At 40.4% G+C, this 7,901-nt stretch overlaps 1 protein-coding gene across 3 annotated transcripts in view; it reads right to left on the bottom strand.

Annotated features, from left to right (window-relative positions):
- The window catches only part of GRAP2 (GRB2 related adaptor protein 2), a 110,840-nt gene that overhangs the window by 35,516 nt on the left and 67,423 nt on the right, over nt 1–7,901 (bottom strand). The window contains exon 1 of one of the 3 annotated variants that reach the window (XM_061450778.1): nt 6,339–6,483. The exons of the other annotated variants lie outside the window; for them this stretch is intronic. The gene's annotated coding sequence lies outside the window, so the exon portion shown is untranslated. Of the gene's footprint in view, nt 1–6,338; nt 6,484–7,901 lie in introns of those variants that run through there. 3 annotated transcript variants of the gene reach the window in all.

Below are 7,901 nucleotides of genomic sequence, written 5' to 3' on the forward strand. Positions count from 1 at the left end.
TGTGGAGTACCAATGGCTACCCAAAGAACTGTTCTGAAACAAATGCCCTGGTACAAAACCTCTGTGAGAGTTCCTTATTCAAACAAGCCATTCACTTTTCCTTCTTTCTACTTCCCACTCTTCATTTACCTTTCTCTTTAGAATGAGAACTTTCTCTTTAGAATGAGAACTTGCTGATGCCTGGGTTTTCTTCTGCTGTGAGTTTGCCAGCCCCTCAAGAACTGATGTGTTTAGGTTTCTTGTGGGTTTTTTTCCTGTTTGTTTTTTTGTGGTTTTTTTTTTGTTGTTGTTGTTGTTTGTTTGCTCTTTGTTGGTTTGTGGTTTTTTTTTGTTTTTTTGTTTGTTTTTTTTTTTTAATTAAGGCAGCTACTGCATAGTAAATTCCCAGTGGATTATTACCTTGATGTAGCTGTTTGTTTGAGGTGCCTTCCAGGCAGGTGTCTTGTACTGACCACAGGTAGCTACACTGCCATAGAGTCACCTGTGCTTTCTCCTTCCTGAGATTCCACACTGAGGAATATACTTGGAGTAAACCTCTTGCATGTTAAAGCACTGCCTGTTTTTCACAATGAAGACATAACCTCTGTCAGTGCAAAGCATTCAGTGTAAACAGCGCCTGAAAGTGAGTTGAAGACTTTCTGTAAAAGAACTAATTAATAATAAACCCCAGGATGCTTAAAGAGCTGACCCCAAGAAGCTCTGGAGATTAAGAAAAGATTTCTAAACCCATTCTGCAGTTGCTTTTTTGTAATGAGTTATTAATTTCTACAGACATCATCTTGTGATTGCTTTGACTTTGTTTTCCACAGTGACCTCAACAGTCAAGGGGAGCAAATCAGAACAGTGCTGAAAAACAGTAAAAAAAAAAATTAATTAATTAGTACATACTATGGAGTTACTTGTCATGTCTGTGCACTTACAGCTGATCTGAGTTTTGCATTTAAAGTAAGGATTCAGTGGTTTTTGCTATGCATGAGAAGCACAGTGTACATTAAGAATTACAGCACTAATTTCAGGGCAGATAATGTATTTCCTGGGAAATTAGAAGTAAGCCTATTAACTAATTTATGAGGCAAATCTTTCTTAAATATGGGTTCTTTAAGAAACTTGACAGTTTGGGTTTGATCTTTTGTATCAATAGCCTTGATAATGGACTGATTAATCCAGATTTTTATTCTACTTAAAGATCACAAAAACTTTGCATTAACATATGAAGATTTTTCCAAGACTTTCTTTACCTCTAAGACACTTTTTATAAAAAAAACTATCCCTTAACAACCCTCCCCCCACCTCACCATGTTTAATTTATTCCTTCAGCTTATGCTACAAATTGAGCTTTCAAGATACTTGAGTTGCCCACAGCTAGAATGGCCCTTTCAAAGTCAGGATCACTGGTAGACAGCAGAGCTTCGACCATCTTTCAGCGAGGATGCTTGGCTTCACTTCTCTTGTAAACAGAGGGAACCAGCTGCTGCTCTGAATGATGAAACTCTTAATTGTGAGCAGTGGTATCAGCCTCACTGAGAACTGCCTTGTTGTGATGTTGTGGGAAAGGAAGAATATTTTCTTGAACATCATTTAAAGCTAATCTGACAACAAAAACATTCAAAGGCTTTGATTATTGAATGGGCTCATTACAGGAAAAGGAGAAGATAGCATTAAACCATTTAAGCATGTAGTACAGGTGTAATTACTTGGGATACAGGAGACAGCAATGTATCAAATCAGTAGGCAAAGGATGTAAGTGCCGCACTTGCAATGGCCTCTGCTGAAGGTAATGACATGATTATGACAAGGCCTATACGATTTTCAGCAATGTAATATTGCATGTCTTTCTACTAAGAATGTCAAAGTACTTGATGACTTTAATGAATTAAGATTCACCTTCTGTTCAAGATGAACTATTTTCAGATCAGATTCAGTTCTCTTTGACAGTAGAGTACATCAGAATTTTTGTTTGATTTGATGGATTTAATCTCAGAGATCTGTTATGCTATTAGGATTACCAAGAAAGGAGAACCTGGCCACATAATGGTTCAACAGTGGTATTATTTCTGTCAGTGTAATGGGAATACAGCTTGAAACTTGATGATACAACTTGAAAAATTCACCACCCTGTCAGAGTTAGAAAGTGTTTGTTCTATCCCCATGTAGAGATCTGCACACTTGGTTGATAGAGGGTTCAGTCACCTTTCTCAGAATCAATGCTTATATATATGTGTGTGTCTGTGTATAAAATAGATATATTGCTATATCATAATAATTTTGACCACTATTTGGGTAGCATACTGAATGTGACAGAGGAATAGTCTGATTTGGTACAGCAAATGCCATGTACGAACGGTCAGACAGAATGCCTCCAGTATGCCATCTTTATTTGCTATACACTTCTGCTTGAAAAACCATTACCAGGGCACATTCATGCACAGAGACAATTTTAGAAGTCTTGTCCACATCGTAAGGTAATCCTAATTTAGACTAAAGGGTTATGGAATGTTTCTCCTGTGCCAGAACTGTAGCTTGGAGTGGCTATGACCTGCAAACATGATGTTATTTATGTAGTTAGTTTTTAAAAATAAGAAAGGAATGACAGAGCGATGAGGGTTAAAGTTTGTATTCTGACGGTTACTGGTGAATTTGTCACGATGATAATAAAAATAAATTGGGGAACTAGAAAGGGAAGTCTAGAGAACATAAGGCGTACAGTGCCTCAGGGAAATACTCGTATGTAATTAGTACTGTACACTGCTCTGAAAAGATAGAGCCATATGTAAAAAAGATTACAGAGTCAGGGAGAGGGAGAAAGGATGGATCTTGGCGCTCCAAGAGAGAGAAAAAAGAATTTCATCATGTATTGGCAGACACTGTTCATTTAGGCATTCAAGTAATTTTCTTTTATCCCATAATATTTCACAGCACTGACCTGTGATCTTAGAGCCAAGGTAATTTGTCCATTCTTAGCGAGCTTATTCCTCAAAGGTTAGTCTTAGATGTTATTTAAGTGATACTTTAGCACAGTTCTCTAATCAGCAGAACAGTTAAAGAAATTTAATGCACTGAAAGAACTCAGACCCTTCCAAGATCACTTTTTTCATTCTCATTGTTTCAAATCCTTCTAGAAACAGTATTTACAGTAACTACACTTCTGAGAGAACATTCTGGGCTAAAAGCCAAAGAAAGGAAAGATGCCCTTCCTTTCACCCAGATTAACCAGCTGGTTAAGTCCAAAATCCATGGGACAGCAGTGACCAAACATCAGATGCATTTGAGTAAAGCATCAACCCACTAGAACGGCTGTATTACGGGAATCAGTTTGTGCCTTGAAGCATGAAGGCTTTAGTAAATACACTCATTAGCCTAGCTAATATCACTACCAATTCAACTCACGTTTGTGCAAGTGTCTCTCCCGTCTTTTGAAAAAAGCACTTACTTGAAATTGTGTTTAAAATTAATTGTCACTATAAAATGCAGAAACAAGGCAGCCATGTCTAGTGATAAAAAAAAGATCAAGAATCCAGTTTCCACGCCCAGCTCAGCTAAAAATTTGCTGTGTATCCCTGGCAAGTCACTTCACCTCCCTGTAATGTAGGACACACCTAGAAAGTACAGATATTTAAATGGAATGGGGTACTGAAAGCCAAAAAGCTGCCTTCTCAGGAGGCCTGTTCATTTTTGCAGATTGTCAAGTTAGTTAAGCTAGTATGGCTTTAGTGCTTCTGCCATCTTATTACATCTGTCATTACATTCACGTATGTAGGACTGATTCTAACTGTAAAGCGAGAGAATTCATACTCACCTGTCTTAAGGGCAAATGGGCAAAATGATCTTCAAGAGGCAAAAATGTGTGTAGACATTAGGATGTAATGCTTATACAGGAAAGGCAGCATTACTGTCATTTAACCATGATGGTTATGTACCTCCTTTACAGCTGCTCAAATGTACAAAGAATGGTGGAAAGCTAAGCTGACAAGACTGACTCCTTCAAGGGAGCTGCAAAATAAAGATTTTTGAAAGGTATCAAGGGATTTATGGATACCATTTGCACTGACTGGAATATGGCTTGCAGCCAGCCCTGAGCTTCAGATCAAGTGTGTGATAATCATTATATTTTGTATAGCAATTTGAGGAACTGAAAGAAGACAGAACAGTTATGTTACTCTTAAACCAAAACCAGACTCTGGAGAGAAGGAAGACAGGTAGAGGAAGACAGGGCCTTTTATTATATTGTAAAAACTAAAGAAACTAAAATGAGCCCCAAAGACACAGGCACATCAATTGTTGATAGCAATACTTCATTGCTGGTAAAACATATGGCATTTTCTCAGCCATAATGGGTAGGCCCTTCTGACTAATATTAGATACTGAACTTGCCAGTGAGTATGTTATGGTATGTATCTTACAGCTCCACTAAGAGGAGAATTTAAAGTGAAAATACTGCTAAGGGAAGAAACACAGTGAAAGGAATGAAGATAATTTCCATTATGTCGGGCAGTAAAAGTAAACCAGAAGAGACTGCCTACAGCAGTAGTTCCAGACGTGTGGCTTAACAGGAACCCCTTGCCTGCCAAACTTTCCTATACTGTGTTTGTGGCCAGAGAGCTACTGTCAAGCTACAAATTGATGGAGAGGGCAAAGTATAACATTGTACAGAGGACATTACATCCGCACTGCTGTTGCAAAAACAGAGGGCACTGGTATATGGTTGCAAGTGTAGAAGATAAGTGTGGGAACAAAAAAACTGCAAATAGGTAGAAGATGACAAAGTTCGAAAAGTGATGTCTTTTATTAGTGTAATGGCTGTAACTTATAAATACTAGACAAGCTTGAAGACACACTAACTTCTGCAAACTAATGTAAGAAGGTGTAAGAGATCAGGACACCCAGCTAACTTGAGCAGAAAAGCCTTTGTTCTCTGGGAGCTGTACAAAATTATATCTTGTGAAAGAACCATTTTGTGTTCTCAGGCAGATCTCTCAATCTTAATTTCAGGACGTGTGCAAAGGGGAGTGGTAAAGATGAAAAATTCAGAATTCAGACAACAAAACCAATCTGAGTTTATATGTACACATTTCACACTGTCTACCAATCCATCTCCAGGTTATTCTGCTTTCTTGATAAAAATGGGAATGACACACAGTGCTATTTTGTGTTTAATCTCTTATCTGTGGGACTGTCAAGTTTGGGTGCAAGAAAGAAACAGGAGTAAGTATCACTAGATAGGAAAGTAAGGGGAATTGCTTCACTGGGACACCACCAGCATTTTTTTTCACTGAGCCACTACTAAGGGAACATGTTTTCTCCGTAACTTTTCCACAACTCATTTCACCACCACATCATCGCCAGGGCTTATGTCATATTCAGAAACCTGGGAGCAGAGGCTAAAGTATGGGCCTCTCCTTCCTTCTACTTACAATTGTAAGACTGCATTTCTAGGTGCATCAGCTACAATCTTCCATGCCAAAACATAACTGGGGTGCAAGCCAACTCTTCCTGCCACGCCTTGTTTACTAAAAACTCAGTCAATATAAAACGTTTTTTCTCCAGACAAATATAAATGTGACAGCTTCTCCTGCTGCTGAGGAGAATTTAGATTATAATTTTTTCTAAGAAAATTTTGTGCTGATAGGGTGCTACTAAATCATGTTTTGGAGACCTTGCTTACAGGTTAACTACAAGACAAGTCAGGCATTACGAACTTTCTCTATGCATGCAAACACACAAGAAATTCAGCTCTATAGCACTCCATTCTAAAGAAACACCCCGTAACACTACCGCGTATTATGCTTACAATGCATTAAAAAGCTTTATAAGAGCATTAAAAAGCAATTGAGGAGAAATTACATTCATGCCTGACCCCTCTTGACCCCACCACTTTCCACTGGAGACATCAAAAGGAGGGCTAACAATGCCAGATATACAGTTGCCAGAAGCATTTTTCTTTCTAGGCATCTTGCCTCAGCTGGAATGATCACACTGGGTGTCTCAGAGACACAACAGTTAGAGCACCCTTAAAGTTGCTGGGAAATCTGGATATTTCTTTGTTTGTGCTTCTGACTGAAAAACAAAAACAAAAAAACAAACAACCAAACCACCCTTTTATTATTTTTCTTTCCTCTGTTCCAATAAATACCCGCCTTCTGAGCACAGTCCTGGTACTCCCACTGACAAGGATTAAAACTTGATGCACCTGCATCATAAAGGAAAACACATGAAATCTTGAGCCTTGCAGCTAAGCTCTTACTTGCTTAACTCTGCAGAAAATGTGATGTTAATTTAGCCAATGCATCTACCCTTAAAACTTCATAATGAAAGAAGCAAGCAGCCAAGCAGATCTGTACCTTTGAGGCAGGTAGTTGCACTCTGCTGTTTCAGGATCTGTGTTGAGACAAAGCAGTGGGGAATGTCATGAGTCTCATAACAAGATAACCCACTCGCCTGTCTTCAGCGCAAGAGCTTAGCAAGGGCTTAAGTCTGCAGTCATGTGGGACACACAAGTCTTCAAGGCATCTTCATCTCTCCCTCATGAAATGCTGGTAATCAAGTCAGCAGGGTGAAAACCACAAACCACGCAGGAACTCAGAGGCACAGCAGCTTACCAAGTTGGGTGTGGGACTCTGCTTAGCGTGGTTTTACTCCACTACTGCAAGGGTTACAGTTGCTCTAGAGCAGTTTCTCTGCATACCACAGCAGTTTGCTGCTCCAGCTGCATGTCATGTGCTGGGGCACCCCATAACTTGCTCAACACTCATTTAAAATATCTCTCTGGAAAGCACTGGTCCCTTTGGACACAAGTAGTGATCTCCAGGAGGAAGCCATTGAAGGTCTCCTAAAATGTGCCGCCTTCTCTAATAGAGGGTGACAGGTGTGGTCATAAGCTACTTACATTTAAACTTGTGGGGCACCTCTATTGCTGCACATCCTGTTTGATGCGACGGAGTCCATGGGTGTATACATACAGTGCACCCACGCAAAGATGTGCTTGTATCTCTATAAGGTAAGACAAGCAAATACAAAGACCACCTTGTGCCTGTGGCCAAGGGGGAGTGGATACAAGAAAGATTCCAAGATTACATCAGATTCTGTGATTAGTGTCACCTCAGGTTCTGTCTTCAAGATGTGAGAAAGGAGGTATGAAAATCTAATTCTTACAAGAACACAAAAAAGGCACATTTGCCTATTCAGTTACTGCATCAGTTTAGTCACTAGCACGGGTTCACCACGGGAAGCCAGTGGCCTTGGACAGACTGACTATGGACTACCACCAAAAGCAATAATGATTTGTCTGATCAACAGTGGTGTTACAGCTCTTTCAGATGGAAAAATATTAATGGATCACATAAATACCATCAAAACAAAAATAAAACTGTAATTATGGCTTTCTCCTCGAGTGAAGAAAGGCTGAAAAGACACTGCGGGGTTACCACACTAACCACTCCCTCACACCCCTGCTAGCGCCTCCTCCTAACACCCTCACCGAAAACGGCAGGGGTCTCCCGTCCCTCGCAGCAGGGGCGGGAAGCCAGGGAGAGGTGATGTTTGAGGAGTGATTGACAGCCCCTCTGAACAGAAGCACCCTATGGGGGAAGGAAGCGTTGGTTGGAAGCACTCTGATTGGATGAGGAGAGAAAGGGGGTGGGTGCTTGCAGGTGATTGGCAGAGGTTACCCCGCAGTCACTGCTGTTGAGGCTCCCTGAGGAAATAGGATGCCGAGGTCTGCGGCGCGAGTCCTCCCGTGTCCTCACGTATGCCAACCCTATTGTTCATTAACTCCACACACTAATTACACTGGGGCAAGAGTTACCCTGCCCTATGCCCATCTTGTTGCTGCTGGGGCCTGGCCTCCTGAAAAGCTGTTTTCCTCCCACCTTATCCCTGCCCTCAGAGCTCTAGTTTTTCCTCCT

The sequence above is a fragment of the Pezoporus flaviventris genome, unplaced genomic scaffold (assembly GCF_033815535.1).
Source record: "Pezoporus flaviventris isolate CSIRO_AGI_PZ_B2104156 unplaced genomic scaffold, CSIRO_AGI_Pfla_v1 ptg000011l, whole genome shotgun sequence".
NCBI classification, from domain to species: domain Eukaryota; kingdom Metazoa; phylum Chordata; class Aves; order Psittaciformes; family Psittacidae; genus Pezoporus; species Pezoporus flaviventris.